The following is a 16,636-nucleotide window of genomic DNA, read 5'->3' as shown; positions in this document are numbered from 1 at the left end:
TACAGAGCAAGACAGTTCCGCTGTCTGCGTCTCGCTCCTTCAGCAGCGGATGGCGTGTGTGCCAGTGTTGCCACCCATGCCGCATCAGTACTGGTGGTACATCTACATCTACATTTATACTCCGCAAGCCACCCAACGGTATGTGGCGGAGGGCACTTAACGTGCCACTGTCATTACCTCCCTTTTCTGTGCCAGTCGCGTATGGTTCGCGGGAAGATCGACTGTCTGAAAGCCACCGTGCGCGCTCGAATCTCTCTAATTTTACATTCGTGATAAGTAGGGGGAAGCAATATATTCGGTACCTCATCCAGAAGCGCACCCTCTCGAAACCTGGACAGCAAGCCACACCGCGATGCAGAGCGCCTCTCTTGCAGAGTCTGCCACTTGAGTTTGCTAAACATCTCCGTAACGCTATCACGCTTACCAAATAACCCTGTGACGAAACGCGCCGCTCTTCTTTGGATCTTTTCTATCTCCTCTATCAACCCGACCTGGTACAGATCCCACACTGATGAGCACTACTCAAGTATAGGTCGAACGAGTGTTTTATTAAGCCTCCTTTGTTGATGGACTACATTTTCTAAGGAATGAATCTCAACCTGGCACCCGCCTTACCAAAAATTAATTTTATATGATCATTCCACTTCAAAGCGTTCTGTACGCATACTCCCAGATATTTTCCAGAAGTAACTCCTACCAGTGTTTGTTTCGCTATCATATAGTCATACAATAAAGGATCCTTCTTTGTATGTATTTGCAATACATTACATTTGCCTATGTTAAGGGTCAGTTGCCACTCCCTGCACCAAGTGCCTATCCGCTGCAGATCTTCCAACATTTCGCTGCAATTTTCTAATGCTGCAACTTCTCTGTATACTACAGCATTATCCGGGAAAAGCCACATGGAACTTCCGACACTATCTAGCATACTAACAATGATTAAAAATCCTCTAAGCCAAGATCGCAAACAAAACTTTATTGTGATTACTAGTTTCAGCTACAGACGAACCATCTTCAGATCTTGTCATCTATTATGTTTAGTGGGTCTGATTCAGCAAGAGAATCGTTATCAGTTAAAAAGGCGTAGTTCTAAGTTTCTTCTGATTTCAGATTTAGTTCTGGATAAATACGAAATCGTAAGAAACTGAGACTTATGTCTTGGCGTCTGATAATGATTATCTTGATGAAACTGACGCACCGAGCATAACAGATGACGAATCTGAAGATGGCTCTTGTGTAGCTGAGACTAATAACCACAATAAAGGTCGAATGCGGTCTTGACTTTGAGGATTTTTAATCCTTAATATTTAAACAAAATTGTGAAAGATGGCTCGTCTCCATTGTTGACATTGTTAGCAGACATGATAACGTGTCTTCAGTGAAGCAGCTAACGATATTCCCCAGACTCCTATGTGTCCCATACAGAGCATGAAGACAGGAGTAATCAAGTTACAGAATTCACAGAGACATTTAAGCATTCATTCTTCCGGTGCTAACCTGTGGTGCCCCTCTGCCTTTCACTTCATAGTGACTGATGAGTTTGCATGTAGATGAAGATTTACATATGATCATTGCCTATCGCTCCAGACGTGGATCTCGGTACTGAATATTTCCACACTGACAGAGAGCAGCTTCGTAGAATGGTTAGTCCTAGGAGAGACATGAGGTTCCCTGCCACACAGGGCCTGGGCGATAGGGCCCAGAGAGCGGGCTGCTGTCCCCAGGGTCCAAGCCGAAGCCGCTCCGCCCACGAAGCGAAAGGCAGGAGCCCGGAGCGCTAGATTTATGGCTGGTGTGGTGCGGTCCCGTGTGGTTCCCCTTCGCTAGCCCCGATGGGCGGCTGGTGTGTCTGTGCGGCACGGCGGCTGTGAAAGGCTGTCATTTCGGCGGCGGCGGCGGGCGGCATCGCTCCGGGCTGGCTCTCCAGTCCTGCCGAATCGGTTCGAGCTTCTGTTAAAGAATTTCGTCATAAAAGTGAAAAGTAAGCTACTCCTACGAAAAATTAAAACTTCCACCAGCGTTTCTTCCATTTTGTTGTTGTCGTCGCGGTCTTCAGTCCGACTTGATACAGCTCTCCATCGTATCCTATCCTATGCAGGCGTTTTAATCCCTCAATACTCGATGCAACATACATCCATTTGCACATGATCCGTGTACGTGCGTGATTTCATAAGTCTGGTAAAAAGCAAGAAAAAATGGTTTTTTTTTAAGTAAACAACTCACCCCGTTGGAAAAATACCGTCTGTCAAACTCTGCAAAATACTCACTGACTGAAACTATTACTTCCTCATTTTATGAAAATTTCTTCCCACCAGCAAAACTTTCCAGTTTGGAAACAGGAAAAAGTCACTTGGAGCTAAGTCTAGTAAATAAGGTGGAGACGAATGAGTTCAAACCCCAATTCCTAGACTTTCGCCATTGTTGTCACTGGCGTGTATGATCGTGCATTATAGTGGTATAAAAGCACGTTTTTTGCGTGCTAACCTTGCTCTCTTTTCAGGAAATGTAGGTTTCAGGCGATACGATAATGAAACATAATAGGGTCCATTTATGATTCTCCCGTTTTCCAAGTTATCTATAAAAATTTTATACATGGCTGCAAAAATTTATACATGTCTGCACTTTCAGAGACCGTGAATAGTTACAAAGTAAAGAAAAACAGCCCTCGGTCACTATTTTTCACAAATTAACCTGGTTTCAACACTGCTAGGAGTGTCTTCCTCAGAATTTAAATCAAACAATGGTCATACGTTTTTAGCCATAATTCTGTGACCATGTTATAGAATATAGACCATTCTTTGATTTAAATTCTGAGGAAGACACTCCTAGCAGTGTTGAAACCAGGTTAATTTCTTAAAAATAGTGACCGAGGACTGTTTTTCTTTCAAATGAATATTAATCCTCGGGAATCCAGAAAAAAACCGTGGCCATCAATTTAACAGCTGACAAGATGGTTTTTATCTTCTTCGGCGCACTTTCACCAGCCTTTGACCGTTGTTTTGGCTGTCATTTTGACTCTGATGTGTAACGATGGATCCATATTTCATCATCAGTCACAAATCGAAGCAAAACATCTTGCGGATTCCGATTGAACATCGCCAGATGGGCATTTGGTCCATCATGAGCAATCGCAACATCCACCTCGCATATAGATTCTTCATATTCAATTCTCCGTGTAGGATACTATGCACTCGCTCCCTTGAGATGCCTACATTCTCAGCTGTTTTTATTTTTATTCGGTAGTCTTCCTTACCATACCGTGGATTTTGTTAATGGTTTCTTTTGTGGTGGCCTCAATTGAACAGCCAGAGCGCCCTTCATTTTCAGTGATTGTTCGACCACTTTTAAATACATTAGCCCTAAAGTAAATGATTCTCAGTGGTCGTACGGAGCCGGCCGGTGTGGCCGTGCGGTTCTGGGCGCTTCAGTCTGCAACCGCATGACCGCTACGGTCGCAGGTTCGAATCCTGCCTCGGGCATGGATGTGTGTGATGTCCTTAGGTTAGCTAGGTTTAAGTAGTTCTAAGTTCTAGGGGACTGTTGACCATAGATGTTAAGTCCCACAGTGCTCAGAGCCATTTGAACCATTTGATCGTACGGAGACCGTGTGAATTTCATCAAATTCTCTTTTCACCTGTGCTGCAGTCGAGCCCTGCAAATGAAGATGTTTAGTAACACAACGAAGCACGGTTTTCTCCACTTTCAATCGCAGTCGACACATTGATCATTTCAGAAGGCTCTCAATAATGAACTGTAAATTGTAGATAGTTGAAATTCCTTCTATGGTCTTTGAAATTAGCAAGTTTACCGAGCATGTAGGCACAACAAAAATGTTGCATTCTTTCGCGAAAATTTACCAGACTTACCAAATCACCCTCGTATTCGCAGCATGTTCTCCTTCTGTCATTACCTCCCCCCCCCCCCCCACTTCCCTACAGTGCCAAATTAACCATTTCTTGATGTCTCAGGGTGTACACAATCAATCGGTCTTTCCTTTCAGTCAACAGTTAAATCAGTACTGAACCTTAAGAAATTCTTTTTCAGAAATGCGTGTCTTGCTACATCCAGTCTACTTCTCCCATCACATATTTTGCCCTCTAAATAGCAAAGCACAGCTCCTACTTTTAGTGTCTCACTTCATAATCAAATGCCCTCCAGATTTAAGTTGACTACATTCCGTCATCTTTGTTTTGTTGAAGTTCAGTTAATAACCTCTTTTCAGTACTCTATCCTTTGTTCCAGCTGTTCTTCCAAGTAATCTTGATCTTGCTGAGCACCAAAGATGACAAATTTTAATGATTAATGAATACCACCTCAGCAGTATAATTATACATTTATTGTGCTACGACCTGTTTTTTTCTTAGAACATTTTTAGGTCGCCGTGTTACGGTAAAGTCGTGATATAAATGGCCTAGTTTTCGTATGTAGGCCCTACCAAATTTTTTGCTGTCTCTGACGGCCCACCTACAATACGCTTTCGGAAGCAGAGCTTCGTAAAGAACCCGGAAGAATTTGCTAAGACCCTCACAGCCATTTCACAATCTCTACACCTTGGATGACACAGCAGCACAGCCCCTATGAATCCTGAGTTGTACTTCAATGTGCTAGGGGCTAACTATCCAGAAAAGTGAGGAATCTAGCTTGGTTCTGACACCAGGGACAGTAGCGAAGTGTAGTTCTCTGTAGTGCAGTGTTGTAAAGTGGCAACCTAGAGTCATAAATTAAAAAAAATTGTGATCAAGCAGTGCAGGATACTGTAGTAGACCAGTAGTATGTGCCTTGTGGTCTCGGATGAAGATATATCTGTGCGCCAGATGGTCAAATTCAGTATTTAGACTTTTTTGTAGATATTTTATGTAGTTTTGACGTACAGTTCATAAGCTGATACTTAAGCTGTCAGGGCGTTCACCTTATTCCACAGTTGCGCATTCCTTATTGTTTCATAGACTGTCATATTACTACAGACGTTCATGTTCTGGTCTGTAACATCTTATCTAATGTCACATTCCCAGACGATGTTGGTTCAAATGGTTCAAATGGCTCTGAGCACTATGGGACTTAACATCTATGGTCATCAGTCCCCTAGAACTTAGAACTACTTAAACCTAACTAACCTAAGGACAGCACACAACACACAGTCATCATGAGGCAGAGAAAATCCCTGACCCCGCCGGGAATCGTACCCGGAAACCCGGGCGTGGAAAGCGAGAACGCTACCGCACGACCACGAGCTGCGGACAATGTTGTTCTGGGCTGCTGATTACTCCACATTCACAAATGTCTGTGGTGTATTGTCGTATTTTTAGTAAGTAAACGGGATATGGGCTGTGTCCAGAGAGGAAACGTATAGCTCCCTTGATCAGAAAGAGGTACGACATTCTTAATCTTTCTTTTATGTTAGGAAGGAAGAGGTAAGTTCTGTTGCCTTTTTCTCTCCTGTTCCAGGTTTCTTACCATTCTCTATTACCGAATTCCTTTAGTTCCTTGTTCGATGAGGCTCTTGCCCAATATCTCCTTTACCTTGTAATATCGCCCTTTTTGGGCCAATATTGTGCACATCTCTTTCTATCGGCTAGAGGTGGCGAGCCTAGTACCATTCTCTGCTTGCTCAGTGGAAGGACTGAAAAATATCTGACCCGCCTGGCTTGCTATGCGCCTTAAAGCACCCATTTCTGGGATGGGAAGGCGCGTCGACCCTGGAACGAATCAGCCCGGCGGATTACAGTCAAAGGCCAGTGTGCTGAGCAGCCTGGATGTTGATTTTGGGCGGTTTTCCACATCCGACGAAGTGCGTGTCCAGCTTTTACCAACGTCCCGCCACAGATACATACTAAACAGACATTTAGAAAACTTTCTCACACTTGCACGCAGAACTTACTCCAGACGCCTACAGATGGTAGTACACCGATTCCCACCAGGAATAAGAGATGGATGACTTTAGTCTCCTTAAAACCATAGTCAGCAGCATCAGAAGCAGTGGCATCGGAGATGGACTGCAAGCATGTCTCACTCCCTTCTCACCCTCTGCCTCCTTTTTGTTAACTGCTCGCCGTCTGGTTACTGTAAAAGTTGTAAATATTCTTTCGGTCTCTGTATTTTGTCCCTTATTACCTTCAGAAGTTTAAAGACTGTATTATAATCAACATTCCCAGAAGCTTTCTCTAAATGTACAAATGCTATAAACTTAAGCTTGTCTTTCCTTCTCCTGCCTCCTAAAATAAGTCATACAGTCAGTATGATCTCGCGCGTTCTTGCTTTTGTCCGGGACCCTGATTAGATTCCCCACTGGGAAATGTTTGATTTACATGACGCTCGGCATACGATAGGAGCCTCAGACAATGATTTTGTTTAAGTGTGGGTTCTCACTCACTAACAAACACTTCACATTTCTTCAAAATAGATGTCAGTTGTCAGATAATGACTACGGTAATTGTTCAGGAAGTAAACATAGTTTCTTAATATGTCGGCCTAGAACCTCAATATTTGTAGTCACTTCAGACTATATATTTTGTAAGGTTTTTACCGTTTACATGTTAGTACATAAATAAATATCGTTCTAGACGTTCGCGCAGGTCGCAGCATGGGATGTCAGATGCCTTAATAGAGTAGGTGGACTAGAGATTTTAAAAAATATTTATGGATGGGTTGAAATTATATACGGTGGGAATTAGTGAAGTGCTGTCGCAGAATAGACAGGATTTCTCCTCGGGAGAGTACAAAGTGCTCGACACAAATAGAAATAGGGATAATACAGAGTAATTCTGTAACTGAATAAGAAAATAGGAATACGAATAAGCTACTATGAACAGTGCAGTGAATGCATTGTCGCTGCCACGACAGATACAAAATAAATACTCATTACAGCAGGACAAGTTTCGCAGATGATGGAGAGATTCAAAAAACGTATCATGAGATAAGTTATGCAGATGGGTAAGTGAGTCGAAAATTTAATTACATGGGGTACTGGAATCAGCTAGTGAGGAAGGGAATAGAAGGAAAAATAGTAGGAAAACATGGGTTAGGCGAAAAGAATGAAAATGGAAACCGCCTAGTTGAATTCTGCACAAAGCATGATTTAATCATTCCTAACGGCTGTGTTAGAGAAGGTTGTATACATGGAAGAAATGTGAAGACACCGGCAGCTTATAGATAGAAGAAAGCATTTCCTGAAAATAGCTGGGATACATTCAAGGGAGCAAAAGCTAACGTACAGAAACCGGACTGCGGTTATAAGAGCCGAAAGACATGAAGGTGGTCATTGAAAATGGAGTGAAACAGGGTTGTAGCCCGTCGCCGATGTTACTTAATCTGTATGTTGAGCAAGCTGTGAAACAGACCAAAGAGGAAATTTGAAATAAAACGAAAATTCAAAAGAAGAAATTATAACTTTGAGGTTGGCCAATGACATTGAAATTCTGTCAGGGAGGACAAATTACCCGGGAAAATAGTTGAATGAAATGAATAGATCTTTAAAACCAGTAGGTGAATTTTGTTATTTCGGAAGAAAAATAAATGAGAGTGGCAGAAAAGGAAAGGATATAAAATGCAAATCGGCAACAGCCAGCAAAACATTTGTTAAAAAGAGAACTTTGCTAAATTTGAAAATACGTTTAAATGTTAGGAAGTTCTTTCTGAAGCCAAAAAGCAATAAGTAAACGATAAACAACTGGGATAAGAAGAGAATGAAATGAAGAGCTAGTGAGGAGGTAGTGAATGAAATTAGGGCGAAAAGAAATTCATTTCAGAAATGGTTAAAAGAAGGGTAGACTGATATTACAGGTCCTAAGACTCGTCAGTTTGGTAACTGAGAGTTGTGTAATTGTAGAGGAAAACCATGGTTTTGCTACACTAAATTTGTTGAAATGGATGCAGCCTGCAGTAGTTATACAGAATTGAAGAGTCTTGTACAGAATAGACGATGACCACAGTGCCATTGGCTGTCGCTTTGTCTCTGGATGGTAATGGTAGAACCAGTTCTCATCCACTGTAATGTTAAGGATATCCAACAATGTGTCACCACGGTGCTTCGAACGATTCCTCACTCGAAATGTTTTCTGACATTGTTAGATGTGCGTTGTAGCTAACGGTGATTACACTTGAGACTAGTAAAGGTATTTCGTTTGTAGCTCTAGCTTCCTCCTTTTTCACTCCTTACACACATTTATCGTGTTAGGTGCTGCAGAAATAATCTTCCCGAAAATTCTATGAAAGATTAGATCAGCCAGGGAACACCGAAATGAGTATGTGTGAACTGTAATTCGAAGAGCGCTGTTCCTAAATACTACTTTATTGTCTTAATCTGATACAGAAACGTCAGAATGGCATTTGGTGATGAAAAGGTTTGTGTTTCATTAAGGAATAAAAAACAGTTATTAATTGGGCGGTCTGAGGAATGGGCAGATTCACAGCGAAGATAATAAAATTTCCGTCCATTGTCTTTCCGACGGGTGGAACGGAGACGTTACAATTAACGTTGCAGTAAGAAAGACAGGGACAGCAATCAGAGTGAAGAACACGTTGTCGCTCTAGAAACGTGCCGAACAGAACTTTCTCTGCAAAAACAGAATTCCAGGAATAAGTACGACTGTATCTGATAAGGAGAAGGTATTTGCGATAATTTAAACTGGCGCTAGAACGCTACGCGTTTGTTCCAGTTACCCAGTAAGGGAGCGAGTTCGAAACAGGCCGGTGAAGTTACGAGCAGAGTGCCCCGGGGAAAGCGCCCGAGCGGGCAGCTGGACGTCCCTTCAAGCTGAAGGCAAGTGACTAACTTTGTGCGTTTTAGGTCCCCTTTAAACGGGTTCTTTACCGGGAAAAGTCGTATCATTGAGTGGTCATAACAGTTTCCAGAAACTTTCTTCGAATATCCTCCACACTGCAGGTTTATGCTTAGAAATGCTTAAAAATATGTGTACTCGTGCGTAAAAAAAAAGAAAAACTACTTTTAGATATATGTGAAAGTGAGGAATATTAGAAACGAAGTAGAGTGTCCGTCTGTTAGTTCGTTTGTTTGTAATTCATCCAAGACTTCAATTTTAGTCCGATCCCGACGGAAATTTTCACACTAAACCTTCAAAACGAGAGGAAGACGATTGTCTACATAAGATTTCGTAATCTGATTTGAAACACTTTTTTTTCTTTATTGTAATTTCATTCTCCTGCCCATATGGGCAGGCAGGCAGGAGCACAGTCCACCTAACTTCAGCCAAACACGTTTACAAAAAAAACATGAAAGGGGAAAGCGTACAAAGAAGAGGGATAAAAGTGGGACATAAAAACACGGCAAATGGAGATGATGTGAGTTAAAATATACACTAATACGGGGACATGCACAGGAGGACAGTTAAAAAGTCGACATAAAGTTAAAAGAACACATATGGCAATTCGTTGCACACTTAAACTCACTGGAATCAAACACAGTATAAAAAATCACACAAGCAAACATGGACTATACACAGGTGGAGCACAGAATTAAAAACACATCACTTGATGACACTGTATAACGCCACCAAACACAACACAAACAAAGCACACTTGATGATGAATAAAAACGTGGGAGGATCTGTCAGCGGTGGGGAACAAGTGAGATGGGAAAAGGAGGGGAGAAGGCAGGGACAGAAAGGAAGATAAGGTGGGTGGCATGCCCAAGGGGGACCAGGGAGGGAAGGGATGAGAGGAAGAGGGGTGCAGGGACTCAGGGGGGAGGAGGAAAACCCACTCTGGGAGAATTAGGGTAGAGGAAATGGGGGCCCCTCTGGAAAGGGGGGGGGTAACAAGACCAGGCTACAGTTGGTAGGAACGGTAGATGTCACAGCGAAGTTCAACATCCAGGAGAGGTAGGAGCTGGAAATTGCCCTGATGAAGGACATGGAGGGTGTAGAGATGAAGAGAGGGAGGGATACAGCGATAGAAGTGCGACAACAGGCGGGGGTGGAGAGGAAGGAGGAAACCAGGGGTGGGGGATCAAGCCTGCAGGCAGTGTAAAGGATGTGGAGATGTTGGAGGGAAAGGAGGAGGTGATGGTAGGGGATGAGGTCATACAGGAGGTGTGTGTGGGAAGGAAGGCAGATACAGAAGGCAAAGTGGAGTGCATGGTGTTCTATGATTTGGAGGGCCTTATAAAAGTAGGGGGATGGGGGGGAGGGCAGAGATCCAGGCAACAGTGGCATAACAGAGGATAGGACAGATGAGGGATTTGTAGGTGTGGAGGATGGTGGAAGGATGCAATCCCCATGTCCAGCCAGACAGGAGTTTCAGGAGGTGGAGGCGGGAATGGGCTTTCTGCTGGATGGTCAGGAGATGAGGGGTCCAGGTGACGTGAAACTCAAGGAAGAGGTGAAGGTATCTCAGGGTGGGGGTAAGCTGGATGGGACGACCATAAATGGTGATGTAGAAATTATGGAGATGGACTGAGCAGGTGGTGTAGCATATATGATTGCCTGGGTTTTGGAGGGGTTGATACGAAGGAACCACTGGTTACACCAAAAGGTGAACTGGTCAAGGTGGGTTTGGAGTGTGTGTGTTGGAACTGTTGAAGGGTAGGATAGAAAGTCAGGAAGGCCGTATCATCAGAATATTGAAGGAGGCGGACAGGTGGGGGTGGCTTGGGCATATCAGTGGTGTTTCAGGAGATAGAGGAGAGGGGAGAGTACAGAGCCCTGGGGGATGGCAGCATTGCGATAAAAGAGATGGTGTCATGGAGGGTGACATAGGAAGGATGGCGTGAGAGGAAGGAAGTGACCATATGGACAATACTGATAGGCAGGGCGTAGGTTTGGAGTTTAAAGAGGAGACAGGGATGCCATATGCAGCTGTAGGCGTTTTCGAGGTCGAGGGAAACAAAAATGGCAGAGCGACAGCAATTAAGTTGGTGGGAGAGAATGTGGATGAGATTGAGGAGTTGGTCTTCAGTGGAGAGGGAGGGTCAGAAGGCACACTGGGTAAGGGGGAGAAGGTGGTGTTCACAGGGTTGGTGATGGACACGACAGGAGAGGATGAATTCAATGAGCTTACTGAAGATTGAGGTGAGGCAAATGGGATGATCAGAAGTTATGATGGAAGGGGGACTGATAGGTTTGAGGAATAAGAGGATGTGGGAAGTCTTCCACAGGTCGGGGTAGAAGCCAGTAGAGAGGATGACTTTGTATAGATTGGCAAGGACAGTCAGGAAGGAGAAGGGGGTATTCTCTGAGGTAGCAGTTGGTGACACAATCATGACTAGGGGCCGTGCTGTGGTTTGACCAGAGAATAAGTTTAATGTCTTGTGCTATAATTGGAGTGTTGATGTCGGAGGGGGCAACTGTCCCAAGTACTGGAGTCTGGGAGAAAGTGGAACGACCGAGATATCGGCGTGGAGAAAAGAGAATAATCAAAGTGCAGATCATCAGGGATGGAGAAGACCTCAGAAAGGTGGGAAGCGAAGTGGTTGGCCTTACTGAGGTTGTTTGGAAGGGGGCAGTCGTTAAGAAAGGGGTAATGGAGAAAGGGGTAATGAGGTGTAGAATAGGAATCAGTAAGGCGATGGAAGGCTGACCAGTACGCCGGACACTGCAGCTAGTCAGCGATAAACTTACAAAAATTATGGACCACAGAGTGGGAGAAGTGTAAAAATTCTGCTACCTTGGAAAAAAATAACAAATGGTGGAAGAAAGAAGGAGGAGATCAAAAAAAAGACTAGCACTACTAGTATCAAACTTAGTTTCACGAAGAAATTTCTGACAATATGCATTTGAAAGTGTGGAAGTGAATCATGGACTGCTGGAAATTCGGAAACAAATAAATCTAAGTGTATGCGGTTTAGTGAAATGTACTCGAAATTAGGTGTACTAATAAGGTAAGAAACGAGGAGGGTCTCCACAGGATCGGTGAGGAGAAGAAAATTTGGAAAACATTGACAAGAAGACAGGATTATAGGGCATGTGTTAAGAGAATAACTCCCGTGGTACTTCAGAGGTCCGTTGAGGATAGAAACTGCAGCGGAACAGAGACTTTGAAGCGAAGGAAGGAAGATTAGAGTTTAACGGCGAACTACCATCGACATCAATAAAGTTGGAGCACAAGCTCGATTTGTTTCAAGGATGTGTAAGGAAATCAGCTGTGCCCTTTCAAAGGAACATTCCGGAATTTGCATAGAGCGATTTAGGGTAATCACAGAAAAGCTGCTTCTGAATGGTCTGACTCGAATTTGAAGGTTCGTCATCCCCAACACGAGTTCAGTGTGCTGGCCCACTGAGCCACGACGCTGCAATCCATTCAGGACACACGTGAAGACGTTGCGTGCAGATCCTACTCTCGAATGAACAGAGCCCTACAGGAGAAAAATTTGTGGCGGGCTGCATCAGTCCGATCATAAGACTGACGACCAAAATAAAAGAAAGCAAAAAAACGTCTGTGCAACACATTCAAATGCACATAGTTTCATCTTAAGTAATCTATGTCTTACAGAAAAACTAAACGAGACACATAGGTTTAACATCACATTGTTGCCACCAAAGTAACTGACTGAAATTACAGAGTCACCTAGATGCCGAATTTACAACTAGGAACTTTCGTACTTATATATTTGCAGTGTTAACACCCAGCATCAGTTTCTCGTTCAACATCGCTCTGGTGTCTTCGCAGATAGTACAGTGACAGCATTTACACAGCTTTCAGTTCTATCACAGTTCAAACTGCTTTAACAGGAATCCACCGTCACCCCTTAGAACTCGACAACAGCAACAGGACTGCCTCACTAGATTCCTGAACAGGGCAGTGGCACCCGTATTCATAACTTGTACCGATCCCTGTAGGTTTTTATTGCACAGTTTTATTCTATTTTTTACGTTAAACGAGTTACTATTAAAACCTTCTACTGTGTTAGAACCAAGCAACTATTTTTTTTTTAATTTAGCGATTTTATTTTATTTATACGTTCGCTTAGTAATACTTTTAGAATGAGTTCAAAGCGGCTAGAAAATGTTTTTGCAATCTGTTCTCGCTTTATCACAGTCTGCAGCTTGTGGTCTAGTGGCTAGCGTTGCTGCCTCTGGATCACGGGGTCCTGGGTTCGCTTCCCGGCCGGGTTGGGGATTTTCTCTGCCCGGGGACTGGGTGTTTGTGATGTCTTCATTATCATCATTCGTGACAATGGTTAGACTGGACTGTGTAAAAAAACTGGACTGCGTTAAAATTGGAGCTTTGTATATGCGCTGACGACCGCACAGTTGACCGCCCCACAGTCCAGATATAATCATCATCAACATCGCTTTATCACAGTATCAGTATAGATAGTCAAAACCATAATGACACAGCGAACGAAGGCCGTTAACATTTTGTATCACTTCCTGCTTAGCACCCTTCAACATCATTACAGACAGAAACTAGTACATATCATTAAACCAACCATCTGAAAGTTTCTTTAAAACAAATGCTAAAGGAACTCTCCATAAAAAAATTAAGGCTGTTTTGAATATGAATGTCTTTCCGGGATGAAATTTAAGAAAACAGAAACACTTCACTATGCTACCAGTATATACAGAAAATCTTTAATCATAGATTTTGATATTTATTTCTGGTACTTCTTTCAATTTAAGTAAGGTTTTGGAACACTTTATGACTGAAGGTCCTTAATGCTGTGCTCAGTTAGTAAGAACAACAAAATTTAACACCTATAACAATGATGTCTGTGAAGCAGCACTGGTAATTCTGAACTTCCCTGTATTGTTACAGTAACAAAAGCTTAACGAATTTTGCGCTCGCATTGCACGATATAAACCGCAATTTGAGTAACAAGGTAATTCGCAGTCAATTAAACAAGCTGGATCTGTTGCGTGATATATTGTCAAACGTTAGAAAAACACTAATTATGACTCTGTTATATAAATAATTATAAATAAATTATAGCTCTTTGTCTTTTGTGGTCGCTGATGGTGAGCTTTAGTTTCATTTGGTAGGTGTTCAGTCATGTCCCATCATATATACACATATCATTTCTATGATCTTTTTTCTTGCATGCCTCTTTACGTGCAGCAATTATTCCAGCAGCTACAACATTACAGGACATCCCTCCGAGGCTAATGATTATTATCTTGGCCTCACTGCAGCATATTTTGTCTACTCTTTCTTCTTGCCTCGCCAGCTTTCCAGAACAGCTGTGTCTTTACACCACTATTAATTGTTAACTACTGGGCATTTTGCGCACACGCCTCCATGGGGTTCACCAACTTGCGTCCAGATACATCTAGAGGTTTATAAATTACCTTCGTTATCAGCGTGAGATTATCGACTCTTTCTGAGATTTACAATTTCTACATATTTCTGCTGATACAATTGACATAGAAAAACAATAAAGAAATGAAGTCACAATAAACGTATAGAATGGATAATTACGAAAGACGGTATTGAACTAATAAAAACACATTTGGTAAAACCAATATAAAACTGTGTTTCGTGTGTGTAAGATGACAGTGTAGTTGCGTTACAAACTGCGTTATCAATCAAAAATTAAGAAGCATTCCAGATCCTTCCTCGTATAGCACAGGTAGTTTTTTTTTAATATAAATTCGCAGTAAGTATTACCATTACGCTGAAAAGCAAATAAAATAAGTTCACATTTGAAGTTCAACAATATATCATAATACAGATTTGAAAGTGTTCTGAAGACATTTATACCATCAGCTATTAATTAAATTAGAGAATAGTAGTATTATTAAAATAGAGTAGCCGACCGAGATACAGTAGATGCTTTCAAGCAGCGTAATAATCAGGTATCCTACATTACAAACTGTACATTCAAGAATAGAGCTCACACTAATGAAATCGGGTACGTAACTTCTTTCATTGCAGCGATGGCTTTGCAAAAAATTACTGAAAATCTGTTCGCATTTTAAGGAACTTTTGACACAGAGCGATTTGTAAACATTTTTAGAAATCATAATGTGATCATTTGTACATTGTGGTGATGTGTTTGTACCTCAAAATGGTCAGAGAGAACGAAACTGGTCATAAAATGAAAGCAGCTCACCTAGCAGCTCTTGGCGTGTCTATACATTATGAGGTTCACAGAGTTCTTGAACTATTTTCACTGGGAACATAGAGAGGAAGCATTAACACTATTGTTATTAAATAAAAATAATAATGACGAAGTGGAATAGAGATTAGCTACCAAGAATGCGTGCGTTGCTCGGGGAATATCTTTATCCGCATCTACTTCTACATTATCTGATCAGTGGTACCTGCACGCCTCTACGCAACGCGTAATTGATGGATATATGTCACGAGAGGCGTGGTATAAAAGATGGAGAGTATTTTGATGTCAGTAGAGAAGCAGTATCCGAAAAATGGATTGGTCAGGACAGGACAGTGACGTCAATGAATGTCACCTGGGTAACAAATCCATCGGGCATGTTTCAATCCTTGTAAAGGTGTCCAGGTCAGCTGTCAGTGTTATGACTGTGAAGTGGAAACGCGAAGGAAAAATCACAACTACATCAAGAACAGGGGGCAACGGCCTTGCCGCAGTGGATACACCGGTTCCCGTGAGATCACCGAAGTTAAGCGCTGCGGGCGTGGTCGGCACTTGGATGGGTGACCATCCAGGCCGCCATGCGCTGTTGCCATTTTTGTGGGTGCACTCAGCCTCGTGATGCCAACCGAACAGTAGCGGCTTCAGTCAAGAATACCATCATAGCGACCAGGAGAGCGGTGTGCTGACCCCACGCCCCTCCTATCCGCATCCTCCACTGAGGATGACACGGCGGTAGGAGTGCTTGAGTTCATCAAGAACAGGCAGAGCTCACGTGCTGATGGGAAGGGATTGTCGAGCATTTCAGCGGGTAACAAAATCGCATGAAATCAGCAGAAAACAGCGGAATCACCCCTGAGTTCCAAAGTGCTCAGGAGTCCAGTTAGCATGATAAATGTGCGTAGGGAGTGAAAAAGAAGGGAAAACAATGGTCGAGCGACTCCTCACAAGCAAAATATTCTGTATTAAATACTAAGCGACGCTTGACTTGGTGTAAAGTGCAGCGCAACTGGGAATTGGTTGATTGAAAACTAGTGAAGTGATATATCACGTCACACCCTGTGGCAATCCGATGGAAGGGTTGAGTCTGGTAAATGCCTGGAGAAACTGACTTTACAACATGTAAAATATCAAAAGTAAGGAAGAGCTAGTATTACGATATAGGGATGTTTCTCGCTGTTAGTCTGTGGTCCCCTTTCTGTGATTGAGAAAATGCTAAGTGCGGAGGGATATAAGCATATTTTATAGCTCTGTGTCCTGCGTACAGTAGAGAAATACTTCGGAGACTATAGTTATTTGTATTAGCACTGACACTGCACGCTTTCATAAAGCAGCATCTGTGAGGCAATGACATGTGGCCTGCTCGGTCCCGACCTAATCCCAGAGGAACATCTTTGTATGAGTTGGAACGTCGACTTCGCTCCAGACCCGAGGCGTTCAACATCACTGCTTTCTCTGGATGCCTCTCTTGAGGAACAATGTACCGCAATTCCTCCAGTGACATCGCGACACCTCATAAAATGTGTCCCCAGCAGAATTCAAGCCTTAATAAAGGCTGGAAATATTGCGGAGAATATTTCTGGTACCATTATCGTCGTCCCCACTCCCGCCTTCTGGTTACGGTTGCGAAAG

At 42.8% G+C, this 16,636-nt stretch overlaps 1 pseudogene; it reads left to right on the top strand.

Annotated features, from left to right (window-relative positions):
• Positions 1 to 15,482: 15,482 nt before the first annotated feature.
• LOC124712872 lies at positions 15,483 to 15,599 on the top strand (annotated as a pseudogene).
• The last annotated feature ends 1,037 nt before the right edge of the window (positions 15,600 to 16,636 follow it).

Source organism: Schistocerca piceifrons, chromosome 8 (assembly GCF_021461385.2).
Source record: "Schistocerca piceifrons isolate TAMUIC-IGC-003096 chromosome 8, iqSchPice1.1, whole genome shotgun sequence".
In the NCBI taxonomy this organism is placed as follows: domain Eukaryota; kingdom Metazoa; phylum Arthropoda; class Insecta; order Orthoptera; family Acrididae; genus Schistocerca; species Schistocerca piceifrons.
This window is presented reverse-complemented; position numbering and strand designations above follow the sequence as displayed.